Consider the following 19077-nt stretch of genomic DNA (forward strand, 5'->3'; position numbering starts at 1 on the left):
CCCCAGTTTGAGGTCTCTTGCAGCTTCGTAGGTGTGGGTCTATGCATCCCTCCAGCACCCTTGACTCCACCTTTGTGGTCTCACCAAGAATGCAAACTGTTTGGGAGGACCTCACTGAATCCTTTCTGCCACTCTCTTGGTTAAGGTGGTATTAATTTGCTTCTTGTAAACTACATTCATCTTGTAGGACAGTTAATTAAAGCAGTCAGCTGAAGTCCTCAGGATGACTAAGCTAGAGGAAGACTGGATCAAAAGGGCACAACTGGCACTTGCAGTCATCACCTCTACCATCATGGGCACTGTCCCTCTCCCACTGGCTGAAGTCTTTTACTCCCACCACTCTCACTGGAAGCTGCTTCAGGCTTTTGCTCCTGTGTTGTCAAATTACCAGTCTCCACCTGTTTACAGCCAGTTAATCTCCATTTGTTGTTAGCCAAACACCTTTCTTCAAAGTCTGTTCATCTCTCTGACATCTGCTTCCATGGTAGGGGCTCAGCCACATGCTGTGCCAGCACAGGCAACAAAGGGGGCTGTGCAAAGACCTCAGCGGGAGGAGGTGCAGAACCTTGGGGGTTTGGGGAGTACCCTGGCATCCACGGGCAGCCTCTGCACACCCTGGAAACTGGGATGGGGACACTAACCACCAACACATGCTCCAGCAGCTCCAGGTAACCATCAGTGTGCTCCTTGCCAAAGCGCAGTGTCTGCTGCCACACATCCCCACTCACTTCTGGGTGGTAGGTGGCTTCCTGAAGCCTGGAGGCAGCAAACCTTGATTCACATCCAGGCACCTCCCCTACGGGGTGCACACTGCCCCCCACAAACTCATGTTAGACCCATGTCCCCTGCTGACCCCTGCCATACCTTGCAGACATGCAGCATATCTGCAATGGCACAGCCGCTCAGGTACGCTGTGGCAGTGATGTCCTTCTGCTGACACAGGTTGCCAGTGATCACTGATTTGGCCATGGCCATTGTGATGCCTTTCGTCATATGGATGAAGTCCTCTGGGGTGGAGACCTTGGCAGGAGGCACAGGGGAGGAGAAGACCTGTGAGGTGAGAGGCATTGGTGAGGCATGGGGGCAGCTGGCAGGCAGGACGGCAACTGTGTCATCACAGCTGTACTCACTGCCAGCTCTTGGCGTATGTGTTCTATTGTGGCCTCCAGTGCCCGCATCCCCTTTGTGGCCTCATCCTCAATGGCCTTCGTTGTCTTCAGCAAGGAAGTGATGTTTGTCACCATCACCTGAGGAATGGAGAAGAGCACCAGGTGAAGCCCCACGCAAGCTCTGGGCTGCTACCAGCATCTGTCCCTCTCCCCATGGTTTGGTCCAAAACTGCCCCATCTCCATACTCTACTCACACCACCGCATCTTGTTCTCCCATCAATGCCTCCTTTGCATGTTGTACTCCACCTTTTATGAGCCGCTTCCTCCCCCCCCTTGCCCTGACTGCCCCCCAGTTTTCCTCCTGCCCCCAGACAGGCAGAGAAGACCCCCTGCCCCATCCCCTCCTTCCCATCATGTCCAGCTCAGACCTTGGCAGAGTTCTTCAGCTGGCAGACAGCAGGGTCATCCCCAGCTTTTCCAGCAGCTACCTTGGTGGCATTGATCAGGTCCCCAAGTGCCTTGGACACATCCTTCACAGCATTGATAAGGACTACCTGTGGGAGAACAAGACCAGGGCAACAGCTTGGCTATGGTCACACTCAGGCTGGGGCTGGTGTGGCCAAACAGCGGGAAATTTGGACACCCCAGGTGTCGTGGTTTAACCCCGGCCGGCAACCAAGCACCACGCAGCCGCTTGCTCACTCCTCCTCACCCAGAGGTATGGGGAAGAGAATCGGAAAGGAATGTAAAACTCAAGGGTTGAGGTAAGAACAATTTAATAGTAAAGCAAAAGCTGCGCATGCAAGCAAAGCAAAGCAAAGAATTCATTCACTACTTCCCATGGGCAGAGAGGTGCTCAGCCATCTCCAGGAAAGCAGGGCTCCATCACGCGTAACGGTTACTCGGGAAAGACAAACACCATAATGCCAAATGTTCCCCCCTTCCTTCTTCTTCCCCCAGTTTATATACCAAGCATGACGTCCCATGGTATGGAATACCTCTTTGGATAGTTTGGGTCAGCTGACCTGGCTGTGTCCCTTCCCAGTCTCTTGTGCCCCTCTAGCCCTCTCGCTGGCAGGGCCCAAGAAACCGAAAAGTCCTTGACTTAGTATAAACATCACCCAGCAACAACTAAAAACATCAGTGCAGTTATCAACATTGTTCTCACATCAGTAGTCAAAACACAGCACTGTACTAGCTACTAAGAAGAAAGTTAACTCTATACCAGCTGAAACCAGGACACCAGGGCACATGGTATATACAGAGTCCAGCTCAGCCAGCACCACCCAAAGCCCAGCCAACCCTCTCCACAACGCACAGAGTCCAGTCCAGAGCACCACACACCACCTTCAACCCAACTATGAGTAGCCTCCAGTCACCTCACACACCCCATCCCACCTGAGTCTCCAGATCCCAGGCTGGCAGCACCCAGCTTCACCATCTCTGCCAGGTGGGTGATGGTGGACACAGAGGACTGAGCAGCCTGGGCTAGCTTATCCTGATTGGCCATGTCATTCTGCACCAGCACCTTGGTGGCTTCCACCAGCACTTTGGCTGTCTTTAAGATGCCCTCCCTAGGGAGAAGGGAGTCAGAGAGGACACAGCCCTTTACGCACACACATGCTCCTTGGGGTGTAGAGAGACTCTAGACCCTGCCTTCTGTATGTATGAGCTGGAGGGAAAACAAAGCCAGCGTGACCTGAACCTGAAGCTCTCCTTGAGGCTGGTGCACAGCTCAGAAAGACGAGAGATTGCAGAACGTAGCCTGCCCCCCTATCTCTGGCTGAGCAGAGTGTGGGTGAGGCACCCAGGTACCTGCAGTCAGCAAAGGTCTCAGAGTTCTCCCAACTGAGGGTTCTGCTCTGGCAAACATGATGGTGATGTCAAGGTCAGCAATGATGCCAGAAACAGTGCTGGCTGCTGTGATGCAGGCTTGTGTCCCATGGTTCCCAGCTTGCAGGGCTGCCAGCACATGAGACACCTGCAGGGTAAGAGCAGAGTGACTGGGGGAGCAGAGCAGGTTCAGGCAATCCCCATCGCATACCTCTTCTGACATCTCCCCAGGACGGAGCTGCTTCACAGCAAGGAAGGGAATCGGGAATTGTGTGGTCTGGACGCATCTTCTTAGCTTCCATATATTTTACTTTGTACCTATCATGTTTGGGAGTCCAGGAGATATTGGACTCTGCTAGTTTCCAAATTAATAAGGTTTGCACAACGGACATGAGAACATCACAGATCATTCCTTCTTTAACTACTCAACTCAATTTCTGTACTTGGGCAAGCACTCATAGGAGAACATGTTTCCTATTGGAAAGGAAGGACTTGTAGGAGGCCCTGAGCATGCAGACATGTGCCAGGCACTATGAACAAGTGTTTGTTTTTCTTTTGTAACCTTGCTTACAAGCATTGCTACTCTACCCTTATCAACTAGCTTTTTTAGCCATATTTTTGTCTGTTGTTCAGAAGGCGTGCTCTTTAGATTGACTGATGGACAAGATGCTTTCCATCATGCCAGCAAAAGGTACAGGAGAGATTGATCACCCAGCATGAGCTGCAGGCTGGCTAGAGACACAGCAAATGCTACAACTATCACTGCAAGAACTGATTTGGAGGGCCTTGGGCTGCCACCAGTGTGTAGATTAGTCTTCCCTGGCGGGACATCATCAGCATGTCAGCAGGCAGCACCTGGATGTTGCACTCACCCATCACAGCACAAGCTGCTGTTACAAGTGCCTGGAGAGGGGGATCCATCCTCCACCCCATCAGCTGAATTGGGCCAGAGAGCCAAGAGAGCCCAACAGGACCAGGGCAGAACCCAGTGCGATGGCCCAAGGGCGTATGGCTCAATCCAGCATCCCTCCTACCTTGCCACACCGTTGCACCTCTCTCTGGGCTGCTCACCTTCTCAGAAACCTTGCACGCACTCTCTATCAGCTCCTTCTTGGTGTAGGCATCTCTGGGGCTGCACTGCAGGGCTCCAGCCTTAGTGACCAGGCAGCGCAACCATGACCCAGCTCCTGGCACTTGATGTGGAAGCTGATCTGGAGGGGAAGATGTGTGAGAGTGTCAGCTAGGAACTAAGCCCCACATCTGTGATACTTGCTGGGAAACACCAGCCACCCAGCTCCTCTCTCCCCATCCTCCCAACTCAGAAGGAGGAAAAAAGAAATAAGGCTTTGCTCCACATTTCCACACAGTGTTGCAAGGGAGGTCTGAATGCTGCCTGCTCCCAGCTCCAACAGGAGGTTTGAGTGCCCCTATCCTCTGCTCTCATGCCCCAGCAGACCCTGCTCTGCCCCATAGCACACCCCATGCTCGCACCTCCTTTTTCTCAGTGGTGAGTGCAGCCGGCTTGGCCTCTTGCACCAGCTGCCCATAGTCATTGGTGAGCTGGTTAGCCAGTATTCCCGAATCATCTGGGTTGGTGGTGGATTTGGTGACCTGCTGATGGAAGAAGAGCAGGAGGTGGAGGGGCCCTATTCTAGGATGGACAAGCAAGGAAGGTGGTTGCCCTGTGTGGGTGGCAAGCACTGTTCTGTGGTGACAGGCTTGCTTGCACTCACCATCTCCTGCACAGTCACTGCAATGGCCTTGGCCATCTTTACAACTGTGGTCTGATAGTCCACAAGGGTCCCTTCTGGCTCACCCATTGGCTCCTCATTCAGCTGCAGGAGACCATCAGGAGAGGCTGGCTCCAGCCCCAGCCCAGAGACCTTGTAAGGTTTGGCTGACTTTCTCTCCTCTACTCCCAGCCCTGGCAAGGTCCTCTCTGTGCTCCCCTCACCTGGTTGATGGCCTGGGTAATGGAGTCCACCATGCCCCCCACGACACCTGCAGCGCTAGCTGCCACATTCAGGGTGGTGGTCAGGTCCTCCACCGCTTCCTTCAGCATCTGCATGACCTCCTTCAGAGCCTCCTGGGTGTGGACAGCTTGCTGCAAGGATGAGTCAAAGCGAGGGAAAGCAGGCAGCAGCTCATCTCCTGCTGGGGATGCCACACACTTATGGCAGCCCTGGCCAGGTTTCTGTGTCTAGAATACACATGGCATGCAGCCAAGCTGCTCATGCAGCACCCACACATGAAGGGGAGCATGCTGTTGACACATGCCCCTCCTGCTTACCTTTGGGTTCCTACCAACCTCCTTGGACATATACATCATCTGCAGGGCAGACAGCCAGTGCTTTGGTCTGGTTCAAGAGGTTCATCTGCTGCTGGTGGTTGGGCGTTTTGGAGGCAGTGCCGATAGCTGCTATAATGAATGGCTCAAAGTACTGAACCATCAGGGACACTGAGGGAAGAAGTGTCAGCACCAGCACCTTCCCTGTGCCTCTCCTCCCACTGCAAGTTCCTCCATGTGCACTGAGCACCTCAGCAGCAGCTCCTGTCGCATACCAGTCTGAGACCAGAGCGTGGTTCTGTTTGTATTCTCGGGAACAGAATTAAGACTCAAAACGGAGCCAAGAGCCAAGGAACTTTATTTGCCCAACAATAAATCTGCAAATGCAAAGGGAGAGAGTGCAGGAGCAGGCTGCAAACTAGGACCATGCGTGGCAATCAGTTAGCTGAGGGGAATGTGCTCGAGCTTGTCTAGACAACAATTAACATGATGAGGCGTGTTTACAGAGCACAGGGGAGTGGGAGACGGATGGCGCCAAGGAAAGGCAACACCTTGTTGTTAATTGCTGGTGGTTAACCACCGATCAGGGATTGCCTAGTATGCAAGGCTTAGCTTCAAGAACCAATCTGTTTAAAACGCGCAGCTTCTGAAAGTGTATAAAACGTGTGCTTCTGTACAATAAATTGACATTTGCTTGCATCAAGCTGCGTCCCGTCTCTTCATTCGCCGCAAGAGAGAATGAGAGATAAAGGAAGGAAAGAAAGAAGGAAAAAAAGAAAAGAGTGGACAGCAATAGCTACCATCCCAGAGCTGTGGTGTCCCAACAGTCTGATTCGTTTCCAAGTCTGGTGGGGGAACATTCTGTCCGATGTTAGTTGGTTCCATTCTTTTATAGAGTTGTTACAAGCTGTTCTGCTTAACCACACCTTCCACCCAGCAACGATGTATGTACTCAATGTTATCAGGTGGTCCTCAGGGGCCTCCAGGAACCTTGATCCCCCTGACCCCAGGTCTGGGTGCATGCACAGGGGTTTGGTTAAGTTTTGCAGGATCAGCCTCCCCTGTTGCTCCATGGCATCAGTCTGTTTCCTCCCTTAACAATGTATAGAAAAATCTCTGGAGTGGCAGTGGTGTTATCTTCCTGCCTTAAACAACATATATATAGATCATTCACTGTGGTGATGGCATGAGTTTCCTGCCATAGCAATGTTGAGACAACACATCTGCTGTGGTGATGGTGGATCTCACTGGTGCAGTCTTTTACAGCTCCCCATCCCTGCATTACCTTGTGCCCCAGCCTGTGCTGCACTGGCTACAGGCTCAGTCAGGCTGCTGATCTCCTGAACGGCCATGATCATCTGGTTGCACAAAGCCTGTCACAAAAAGAGGTCATTGTGTGAGGCTGCAGTGGGGCTGGGGTCACTATGCACTGCTGAGAGCCAGGGGAGGGACATCCACCCCAGTTGAGCTTGCAGCAGCATGTCCCCAACCCACCTCCTGGGAGATATCTTCTTGGGGAGCTGGCTGATGGCAGTGAGAGAGGCCTGGTCCACCTCCCGCATGCATCTGTTCAACAGCTTGATGGCCTTGTCACACTCCCGATGTCCCAGAGCTTTGTCCCTGCATGACAGACAGATCAGCCTGGTGCTGGCAGACACTATGCCACCCCTTCATCCCCAGCCCCAGCTGGTGCTGGTGAGGAGCAGGACCCCTTCTCCTGGGCTGGGGGCAACCTGGTGTGAGAGCCCAGGCACACCAGCATGTGTCCCCATCAACCTGTGCCAGGGCTTGAAAAGCAGCTCCTGTACAGCATGAGGGATGGCATCTTCCTTCCCATCCCTTTCCTTCCCTCAGCAACGGCCAAGAAGATGAGCCAAAATGTCTCTGGGGAGAGCCTGAGCAGGGGTATCCACCAGTAGGGACAGGGCCATGGCCAAGTGGGCAGGACTTGCCTCACCTCATGTTGGTGATAAGCTTCTTGATGGAGTCCGAGACAGTGTGAGAGTGGCTGGCCAGCACCAACCATTGTGGCGAGTCCTTGAGGTTGACAGCCAGAGAGCGGGCAGCATGGATAAGGCCAGCAGAGCTCTCCAGCATGGTCTTAGCTGAAGAGATGATGGGCTCCATGGCTCTGCACCCCTGCATGAGGAGACAATGGGCTGGCAATGCACATGAGGGACTGTGCATGGGAAGTTACCCCCTCCCACAACCCTCACCTCAGAGCAGCCTCTTGAAGCCCAAGGCTTGCATACCCCCAAGCTCCAGCCCCACACTGGGGCCTCATCCCAAGCTCAGGGGGTGTCACAGCTCCTCCCCACCCTTCAGCAGCCACTGTCACAGCTGGGCCATCCCCTCCTGCCCCTGCAGCACCCTCCAGGCTGATCTGGGCAGGAACGATGGCAAACTCTGGGTTGGAGGCAAAGGCTGTCAGGTTATCCACAGTTTCTAATGAGAGGGGTGGTGGCAGTGTGGCACCACTCCTGGTTCTCCTTGTTGAATGCACCATCCAGGGCCTGATGCAGAGAGACCAAGGCAGTAATCCAGCCACCACCATGCCTCAAATCCCATCCCCACCACTGCACCCCAGCAGGGAGACTGCACCTTGATGATCATCAGGTTGGCTGTGCTGTTGGCCACCTCCTTGGCTGACTGGACAAACTGGCGCTTGGCCACAGGGTTGGTGGTGCAGGAGGAGGCCAGATGGCACATGTTGCACAGGGCTGAGGTGTGCTTCACTACAATGGTGGCTGCTGACAGCATCTGAGGGGAAGAGCAGGGTGAGGAAGGAACCACCATGTCTCCCCATCTCTGCAGATCTCCCTTCCTGCCAGCCCCACACAAGGCACCAGTGACTTGGGACCCAAGAAGGATCATCATGGTCCTGCACACCCATACATCCCCCATCTGGACTGTCACTATTGCCAGATAGTTCCCAGTACAGCTGATAGGGCCTGATGAGACACCACCCATAATTTTGGCCAACTCTTGGGACACAGTTCTTCCTGCTAGGCTCACACTCCCTTTCTGTGCAAGAAAATGCCTGTAATTGTGCCCCACCTCATGCTCACCTGGGACTGGGTACAGGCAAGGTCCACCAGGTTCTGGCAGGCCATCTGGATGGCTTGGTTAGCTCTGGAAAACTGAGTGGGGTCTACCAAGCCCTGCTGTCCAGCCTGGCTGTTGGGGTCTGATACCCCCACAAGGTAGGCAGCCTGGAAGCACAAGGGAGATAATGAGAGCTTGTGTGCAGTGGGGAGGCTCAGAGCAGGCATGGGCTGGGGAAGAGACTAGCAGCACTGTCCCACAGGGCCAGGCTTAGAAGGGCAGGGGAGGGGTGTGTACAGCAACTATACACCAGGCATAACATTTGGGGCTGGGACCAAGTGTATCTCACCTGTGCAGCTGCCTCTGTCAGCCCACAGAGAGCTTTGGAGGCAGCACTTGCTGAACTCTGATAGTTTGCTGTTCTTGGCATTCTGGGAGATGCCAGCCATGGACTCACCCAGCACCTGCAGGACACACCATGCACCAATTTGAGACCACCTCCCACTCCCACAGTGCTCCCAGGCTCAGAGCTCACCGTGCTTCATCAACAGGGAAGGAACCACCTTTCCTTTTTGTTGCGGAATGGCTGTGTGATCATGGCCATGAATCCCTTAAAGATCTTTGTGAAACAAAGTTAGCGTAAGTTAGCTGAAGCAGGCCTTGCAGCTATGCTGAGGCATGCTGATAAGGAAGCTGAGAAAAACACTGACCTTGTGCCTAATGTTGTAAATAACTTTGAGGAATTCGCGTAGACAAGAGAGGAAAAAAAATATGTAGCTAGCTATCCGCAGAAACCGCAAGTAGGAGGACGTATGAAAATGTAACCCTTTAGAGCTTAGCCAATCAGCAGATGACTAGTAGGCATAATTAACTGGAACTGTATATAAGACATAATCGCACCGTAATAAATAGAAGCTTGCTTTATCACTCACATTGAGTCGGCTGCTTGCTTTCCCTCGCTCGTCGCACCTTTTGTCCTCACATCCTTCCCCAAACCTCTGCCCCCAACTCAGGGCTCACCTTGGAGTTCTCCATGAGGCTATTGAGGCAGTTGAAGTAGGATATGTCATTGATGGTCTGGGTGAGGCTCTCCAACAGCTCCTTCACTGTCTGCAGGGACACAGGTGTAACATCCAGGGTCCATGCCCTCCACTTGCACCTCCTCTTTGCTCCTTCCCACCCCTCACAGTGGGGCACAGTTGCCCCTTCCTCACCATCTCAACACCCAACCATCTCAGCCCCTCCACTGCCTTGGAAAGATGTGGCTTCTCACCTCCAGCTCCCACAGGGCACTGTCACACTCCTGGCCAGGCACCTGCTGGGTGCACATGGTGATCAGCTGGTTAATGCTGTCAGTCATGGCCCTGCTGGGGACAGGGGAGACACACCCACGGATCAACACTGGCTCCATCACCCAGTCCCACTGCTACAGTAAACAGCTCACAGGGAGCGGTTCCTCCCTACCATGCTGCTGCTGCCAGATGATTCTTGAGGTTGGGAGCTGCAGGGTTGGCAGAGACTGCCTTTTCAGCCAGCAGCAGCTCACTAAAGAACATGGAGATGCTCAAGTTCGACACCACCTGTACCTGGTCTTCCTTATTCTGCAAGGAGCCAAGAAGAGTTACCTGCAACAGGTTTCCAAGCTCCACACCAACCCTTGGTCTTCTCTGGTGGTTTCCAAGCTGAGTCAGTTCCCTTCATCCACCAACAGCAAGGATAAGGCAGCAACACTCACTGATCCAACCCAAGCCACTTTTCCCCTGCTGCTGCAATTTTGCACAGCCCCAGACCCCCATCCCACCGGCTGCGTTGGCCACAGCCACCCTAACCACCACTGCCCGGCCACCCTGCCTGTGGTCAGCTGCCTTCCCAGCCATCCCAAACCTCTCACTGTACCCAGGATCCCCCAATGGGCATTTGCTCTCACTGGGAACTGGCTGGCCATCTCTACTCCCACTTGCAGGAACTCTTTGAAGTCCTGCCCAAATTTGCTGGAGGATGTGGCCAGGTCTTGAGAGGTGCCACACAGTGCCTGCACCAGCTCATTGGCGGACTGGTTGAGCCCCATGGCTGCCCAGTTCAGCTGGCTCTGTGCTTCCTGGAAGCTCTTGGTGCTGGGAAGGAACCGGAGGCAGGGAGAAGGGTTAGAAGAGGGAGCAAAGAGGATGAAAATGGATGATGAAGATCTAGCACCTACTTGGGGACACGCTAGAGAGGAACTCAGTGTGGACGGACTGGCTTGCATCCCTACAAGACTTCCCCCCTAACCCTCCTGACCCGGCTCAGCTCACGGAATCCACAAGCAGCCTCTTGCTGGCCTCTCCCACTATGCAGATGGCAGCATCCACATCCCACTGTCCTGGTAGTTGATGCAGCAGCTCAGGGCCTGTGACACTGCCTTGGCCACCTGTAGAGAAGCAAAGACTGGTCACTATCCCCCCAGCCAGCCCCATGCCCTTCCTGTGAGCTGGCAGGGGGCACTGGGGCTCCCTCCACCTGAGCCAGGTGCTGCTGACTCTCTGGATCACCGGGCTTAGCCACCTCTTTGAGTCTCCTTGATGAGGTTGTTGGCTCTATCCATGACATTGCCAGCACACTCCAGCATGGCACTCTGCACCTGCGAGTCAGGGGTGCTAACTGCTACAATGCAGGAGGCCTGGCTGAGCAAGCGCAGGGCCTGGGCCACCTCTCAGGCAGCAATCCCTGGAGGGATGGAGAGGTCAGTTGCTGCCAGCACAGCCCTCTCCCCTCTCCCAGCCCCAGCGCAGAGGCCAGTACCTGTATAGTTCTCCTTTCCCCGGGCCACCTCTCCCAGGTGAGCAATGGCAGAGCTGATGGCTTTCATGTTGTTCCCCAAGTCCTGGGCACACTTCTCCATCGGGGGGGAGGGGGGGGGAGGGAGTGGGGACATGCTGGTGGGCTGTATTTCCAGCCTCCACTCCAGCAGCTACCCTGACACAGCATCCATCCCACATCCTCACCATATCTCCTGGCAGAGGCTTGAGCTTGCTGTCATGGGCAGCTGCTTTAGCTTCCTGCAAGTCCCTCTCCAGGCTCTGCACAAGACCCAGTAGAGTCTGTCTCCAGGGGTCCACACGCTTCCTGAGCCTTCAATGGGGGAGAAGGGAAGGTGAGCAGGGTGACTGCTGAGCTCATCCTGCTGCAGCAGAGACCATGACCTGCCACCAGGCTGTCCCCATTGCCCCCATCATCCCCACCCTGCTCTGCATAGCTGGGGTTCTGCAGCACAACAGGACCCAGCCTCTCACTTTCTGGGTGGCCATACGGATCTCGGCCAGAGCTGTGGCCAAGTTCTTGGCATGCTGGCTGAGCTGCATTGCAGAGGCTTGGTCTGTGATGGTGGGGACAGTGGCCTTGGCTGCAGCTACCATCTTCACACCAGGCTGCAGGGCCAAAAGCCATGAGAAGAGGACAAACATGCAGCATCTCTCTGCCACCCACATGCAGTAGGTTTCCCAGTATCTTAGGAAGGCCAAGCATGGTATGAAAGCTATAACACCCGTGCTGGAGCTAGCATGGGAGTCTCCAGATAGTATGAGTACATACAGAAAGTTCTGGCTGGCAGCAATAAGTCAGTTGGGGCTGTCCAGCTGGGACTGGCTTCCTCACACGCCCTGCACTAGCATCAGGATCTGCTCTGCCACCACCTGCCAGAGAGGAGAGTCACTGGAGAGGCTCAGCTTGGAGGAGACAGTACTCCCCATGGATCTAATCTGGGACCAGTGACCAGAAGACTGGCTCCTGGGAGAGCCGCACAAGGACTCCAAGGTCTGCCTGCCCACTGAGGCCAAGCATGGAGCTCTGGCGTGGCTGATGGGAGAAGGGACAGGGACAGGTGGTGCAGGAGATGCCAGGATCTGGCTTGGGCCCTTGCAGCTCTGTACCAGCTGCTGCTGTGCAGCGGGGTTTTTGTTGGAGGCAGCAGTATGCTGCACAGCTGCGATGGTTTGGGTGGTGGAGGTGGTGGCTTGCTTGGCTGCGTGCTGGTGGAGGGAGGCATAGGTTAGCACCAGCAGCAGGGCAGCCTTCCCCAGAGCCTCCTTGCCATGCACCAGGGCCCAGCTCCCCTTAAGCTTCTTCTCCCATGCCTACACCTGCAACAACGGAGCATCCCTAGCACTCTTGATGCCCGGCATCCCAAAGCATCACAGTGCACACAAAGGAAGGGAAGGAAGCAGGTCTCTGTGGGATGCAGCATGGATACTGTACGTGAAAAGGACTTTATCCCTCCAGAAAGCTCAGAGATACAGGGGCTCGCAGCCAGGTCTCATTCACTGACCGTGCCTGCTCACCCTCCACAGCCCCTTGGCCAGTGTCTCACCTCCAGCTTGTGCACAAGCTTCTTCTTGATGGCGTTCTGAGCTGCGGTGTTGGTCACCATGCAGAGCCCCTCTGCTGCCTTGCGCAGCCACTGCTTCTCACTGTCCGGGTGGGCTGCAGCTCCCTGGAGAAAGCAGGAAACCCATCACACCTTGTAGGGGCCATCAGGTCCCTTGTCCTGACAGCAGTGGCTGTGCTTTGGCCTGATGCCAGGAAACACCCCCCAAGGCAGCCCAGCTGCTTACAATGCTAAGGATATGCCCGAAGCCTCTCCCAGACAGCTCAGCTGCAGGAGAGCTAACAGCTCCTCTGCTACTACCTGCAGCTTTAGGAGGAGCCCCGCTCCATTGCACAGGTCCTTGGCTCAGCGTAGGACCTTACTCTGGGAACTGCTCCCTAACCCAGAAGCTGCTTGACCCCTCTGCAGCACCAAGCCAATGGCATCGGAGGGGGGCTGGAGCCAGTGCCCATCTTCCTGCGCACCACAAACCTTCACAGCCTCCACCATCTTGGCAGTGGCATCAGCTAGAAACTTGGCTGTGCTCAGCAGCTTGCGCAAGTTCTCCAGGTCCATCTCTCCCTCCGCGTCAGCTTTGATGGCATTGACAAGGTCAGAAGTGGCCTGGGCCAAAACACAAGCCTGACGCACCATTTCTCCTGAGAAAGAAAGGAAGGGTAACCCATCAGCAAGTCCCACGGTCTTCCTGATACCTCCTCACCCATCATGTTCTACCCTGGGTGCCATCAGCCACTCTCACCCGTATCACCCATGGAGCTGAATATGTTCTTGGTGACATTGAGGATGGTGTCAGTGGCCTGGTCATAGTGCCTGATGGGCTGCTCACCCGTGGCATGCTGCTTTATATGCTGCAGCAGGTCATTTAGGTCCTGCATGATGGCTGTGGCTGCCACCCCCACCTGCTTCAGGAGCCGGTCATTACTAGTTGGCCACCTTGGAGGCCTCCACGCAGCCCTTCACTGACTTGGCCACCAACTTGCCAGCTTCAATCAGCTGCTCCTGGCAGACCAGGTAGCTGATTGTGGGAGCCACTACCTGGAGGGAAGGAGGAAAGGCTGGGCAGCATGTGGCATGCTCCTTGTAGAAATCATGCAGGGACAACTATCCCCAACTTCTGCTCCTCCAAAGAGGATATTCAGCATTTGAGAGTGACAATTGCCTAACATTCCACCTGAGGACATGTGGTCCTGGCACACCTACAACCCCACCAGCTAGAGCTGCCACCACCCAGGTGATGTTTGCAGCCATGCAGAGGCAAACGTTAATGCCACTTACCTTGGTGCAGGCCACCATCTGGGAGGTGGAGAGGGCAAACTGGGTGGCAGCAGTGATCACCTGCATCTGCAGCCCAGAGTCCTCCATTTTCTGAGCCACATTCTTGGCTTTGAGCACTAGCATAGTGGTGGCACTGGCCACCACCTTTGCTAGCTGCATGAGCATGTCCTGAGGAGGGACTGAAAGGATCAGCACAGGAACAGCAGTGGAAGCACCAACAGCAGGAGGGGCTTTCATCCAGCCCAGCACTGAACACCTGGAGAGGCTGGCAACACCTTGAACCCATCCCTACCATCTGTGACAGCCAGCATTGAGGTTGTAACCTGGCTTTGAGCCATGACTTGCACCATGGTATCTCCTTGTGCCAGGATGCTGCCATGACCACCATCCGGAGCAGCTCAGGCAACACTCAGCATCACCCCAACAGCCATGACCTGTTCACTGCCTTCTCCCCAGGCAACAACCCACACCACAGAGACAACCTGCTGTGAGGCATTGCCAGCACTGCCCAGCTTTGCACCCCATGCTGGGCTCTGGCAAAACCACAGACACAAGCTGGCCATAGGCACAGCTGCACTGTGGGCAGCATCCAGTGCCATCCCACGGCACTGCCATCCCATGGGCTCACCCCACCAGCAAAAGGCAAGCAGGAGCTGCTGCCCACACTGGTCACCTATACTGCAGGCATGCCAGCTATTTAGCAACAGGCTACATCTCTGCTGTCATTCCTGGGGCTAAAGGAAGGGTATGACACAGCAACCAGCCTCTCCTCTCCCCCAAGGGCAGCAGGGAAGGCATGGGACCACCCAGCCAGCACGCAATAGGCAGCGACCAGCATGCAGCAAACTGCTTCCCCACTGGGCACCAGACCCAGACCTGCAGTGAGTGGTCCCACACCCTGTGGTAGCTAAGCCTCTGGCCTCCAAACCAAAAATGTCACAGCATTCCATCATCATCCACAAGCTGAGACTACTCCCATGGCAAACCATTACCCTTCCAGACAGGAGGAGAGGCTGGAGAGCACACCCAGCTCCGGAGTCCCCAGACCACAGCATCCAACTGTGGTCTCAAAGGAGCAGCCACACCACCAGAGGAGCCCAGGTAGGGAAGTAGATACACTCCGGTCTGGAAGCTGCAGTGCAGAGCACCCTACACGTGTGCAAAATCATCTTCCAGGTCCTAAATCTGCCTCTTGGGGCTGCCCTATCCTGACACTGCTGTCTGGCTGTGCATGGCCCCCTGCCCTGGCGCTAGCTTTTCCACTCCCCTTGGCTCTCTGTCCAGGCTTTTCCACTCGTGTTGAGGCCGCGTGGCTGCAGTGAATGGAAACTCCTCCTTTCTGGCCTATACTATGGCTGGATCCCCCTCCCCAGCAGTGTGCTACCTTCCTTGTGCTGGAAGCAGCAGTCGTGGGAAAACAGGCCAGCTGGAAGCCAGCTCAGCAAAAACCCCACACACACACCCAATAAAAATAACCAAAAAAACCAAACCAAAAAACATCCCATGAGGCTCCAGTCACCCTGGCTCCTGGATGGGGGCAAGCAGACAGCTCCTGACCACAAGCAGGAGGCAGCAGGCAGGAACTGAGGCAGCTGCAAGGGAGGGTTCCTGGGGCAGCACTTGCCCAAGCAGTGACCTGAGCGCATGGACTTCTGAGATCTGACTACTAGAAAAGCAGGTTTTTGACAAGAGTCCTTCTCCAAAGAATTCAGAAGATCTTCCCCAGAGGAGCACTCCTCACATCAGAGAGGGCAAGGACCTCCAAGCCATGCCTACAGCCCTCTTTTACCATCTTTGGGTCAGAGGCAGGCAGGATCCAAGCACGCTGGTTTTCTGGGATCTACATGGGAATCCACAAGATAAGAGGCATTATATCACAGCAGCTCTAAGGCCAGAAATGTGCAATGGCCTGTCCCTTCTCTCAGCCAAATCCCTGCCATTCATCAGGCCAAGCTTTGGCCTGGAGCTTTCCTGCCAGTCCCATGCAAAGGCTGATAGGAAGCAGGTGTCCCTGGGTGCCATCAGGTGCACTCATCTGGAACTGAGGGTCAGTGTCATTCTCCCCAATCTGCTGCAGCAGCTCCCTGCTGGCCTGTCCCACAAGGCCAGCAGTCTGCAGGAGATTCTGGCAAGGCTGTGAGGAATGAGGCAAAACCACCAGGCTCATGAGCCAGCCCTAAAAACTCTCCTGATGGTTCCCCTTGGCTTCTACCCATCTCTCAGACCCATGCCCCCTCCTGCCCCTCACCTCAGCACTGGCAAGCTGTGCTGTTTTCAGCAGGTTTGAGACAGCACTCACCAAGTTCTTGGCTGCCTGCAGAAGCTGCCACCCATTCCCTCCCTCATCCTCCATCAGCACGGCCAGCAGCTTCACGCCCTTGGACATCTCCATCAGGTTGGAAGAAATGGTGGTGATGGCACAGCCCATGGCAGTGTAGTCTGTGCTGGATCCCCTGCACAGGGAGGAGACAAGTCAGGATGGGATGTGTTTCAGTGATGCTCCAAGAGCATCCCTGTGCCTGTCACCAATGTGGTCCTCCTTCCCAGGAGCAGGAGACACCCTGGCTCCTAAGCCCAAAAGACAGTTGCATCAGCTGAGTTTGGGCAGTAGACCCTGGGGAAGGAGAGCTGCACCATGCCATGGCTGTACCTAGAGCTATAGCAGGGACTGGACAACACTCCTGGGTTCAGAGGATGGCAGGTCAGCCAAGGACTAGGAGGAAGGACTGGGATGGACACAGAGATGTTGGGGGATGTAAAGGCAGGGCAAGCTGCGGGGGCATGTCAGGCTCTACAAGTACATTAGCAGCAGTCAGGGCTGATTTAGCTCTAGCTAGGGCAGGCTGGCTCCTCCAGTCTCTGATAGAGGAGGGCAGGAGATGCAACCTTCAGCCAGGCAAGAGAGACCAAGGCTTTCCCAGAGACAGGGGCAACCCTCTCCTCCAACCCTCCACATACCTGCAGTGAGGTTGACCACTGAGGCTGTGCCAACAGTGATAGCATCCACTTGGGAGCTGATCTCATGCTTCGACTCATCTTGGTTTTGTGCCAAGTTTTGAATGCCTGAAATTAGGAGAACAAGGTCAGGAGGTAATGGTGGAGGTGTGCAGGACAAGGCCTCAAGGACAAGAGCCCAAGTACTGATAGCCTGATGAATAGAGACTTGTTAGAACTTGTAGGGCACAAGCCCTGGGAACAAAGGAACAAGCTAACTGCAGACCCCTGAGCCGTTACAGTTGAGGAGGCAACCAGACGGACAGAGAAACAAGTAGCCAGATAAGGGAACGGATGGCGCCAATATGTAATTAAGAAAGCCGCGTAGAAAGAAACTCCCTAACCTTGGAATAGAAATTATTGCTATGTCAAGATAAACTAGTAAGTTCCTATTGTTCTAACGGTGTGCCTTAAATATCAACCAATCAGTGTTTTTTACGCTTAAGATTTAACCAATCAGTGTGTAATATGTAGAAGGCAGAAACGTATATAATTGTAAGAAAATCACTAATAAAGGGACATTTGCTTGCATCAAGCTGCGTCCCGTCTCTTCATTCGCCGCAAATTGGTGACCCCGACATGATGCGTTTAAGTATCTAACGTGAAGGGCTCTCGAATCGCCTATATGAGCGACATGCAGCGAATCCCACAGAACTTTGAATGATCCGCTGAAAGGAAACGGGAGCCGGCCGGCCATAAATCCCTCCGGAGTTGAGAGGTGAGCTGTGGGAAATCCGTAATGGGGAATCAGGCTTCGTCCCCAGAAAGAGACGTATATGGACTCATGTGGGGTCTTCTAGTCAGATCAGGGAGTCCGTGCCTCAGTCTCCTCAAATGGTGACCCCTATGGTGGTGTTCCGAAGCCTTGGAAGAATAAGGACGGAAAAAAGACAGCTCGTGGAAGAGGGCTGCGTTCCGGAGGAAACGGCTTGGCTGAACGATCGTCTTGCTTTCTGGACCAGGCGGACAACCTAAACCCCGAAGATAACGCCTGTATGCATCGAGACAGGTGAGCAGCCAAGAAACCTTAGAGATTTTAAATATTTGAAGAAATTTTAAGAAGCTTTAGAAACCTGTACTCATTGAGACAGGCGAGCAGTCAAGAAACTTTAGAGACTTTGAAAGAAATTAAAGTGGTCAGCAGACAATTGTATGATGCTGCCGCAGAGGGGAACTCCGTGTCGGGAATGCATTTAGCACCTTGGTGGCAAATTCTGACTACTCTTTGCCAAGTGTGGACTAATTCTACTAACGGTGCTAAACCAGAGGAAGCTGTAAATTCCACCGACAGCGCGACTCTTCTCAAGACACCGTCAGCGATGGCGATTCCGTCCACACCTCCTCTGCCCCCAAAGCTTCTGTCACTGACTGCAGCGACCCTCACAACACAGGACCAAGCACGGGAACAGGACAACTCGGACAATGATTTTATTGACACTGATAAACCTTTTGATCCAGGTCCTATAGATCTGGAAAAGGAGCTAGACCTTTCCCCCACCCCCTTGTCTCTCCTGATGCATTGATTGTATTTTGGGGGAGGGTGAAAGGGGTCTGAGGGACTGGTGGCAGGAATGCAAGTGGGAAACACTTAAGTGATGGGTTTTGGGAGTCACTAGGGCATGTTCAGTATTTTGTCAGACAAATCAACCTGCAGAGTGGCAGCCTGTGCAATACGAGGCTGTTAAAGGGTTAAGCAAAGCAGTGCGGGAAGGGAGGATTCATAATACATTTGCTATGTCCCTTCTTGAAGTGATGGCAGAGCCTTATACACTCACACTGCATGATTGGAAATTATTGCTTTGTATGGTACTAACTGATACAGTATATGATGTGGTTATTTGATTTTTGTGAGCTATGTGTAGTGGCCTTGATTGAAAACCTTAATTGGGGAATTGCTGTTAACTATGAGCAGTTGGCTGGAGCAATTAACTGTGCCGATTCTGTGACTCAGGCAAGGTATCCCAGGGACAACTGTTTGCAAATGAATGAGATGGCTATTAAGGCAGTCAGGATGTGGGAGTCTTGCCACAGTCTTGCAGGGTCCTAGAGAGTCACTAACTTTAATACTAACTTGATTGATTGGCTTCAGAATATTTTGCAACAAGTCGAACATCAGGAAGCTCAAGGGTTGCTTTTAAAACAACTAGCTGTGATAATGCCAATGAAAATTGTA

The 19077-nt window shown here is 54.0% G+C and overlaps 1 pseudogene; it reads right to left on the minus strand.

Moving 5' to 3' along the window:
- Positions 1–458: 458 nt before the first annotated feature.
- The window catches only part of LOC129734890 (talin-1-like), a 35654-nt pseudogene continuing 17035 nt past the window's right edge, over positions 459–19077 (minus strand).

The sequence above is a fragment of the Falco cherrug genome, assembly GCF_023634085.1.
Source record: "Falco cherrug isolate bFalChe1 chromosome W unlocalized genomic scaffold, bFalChe1.pri SUPER_W_unloc_1, whole genome shotgun sequence".
Classification (NCBI taxonomy): Eukaryota; Metazoa; Chordata; class Aves; order Falconiformes; family Falconidae; genus Falco; species Falco cherrug.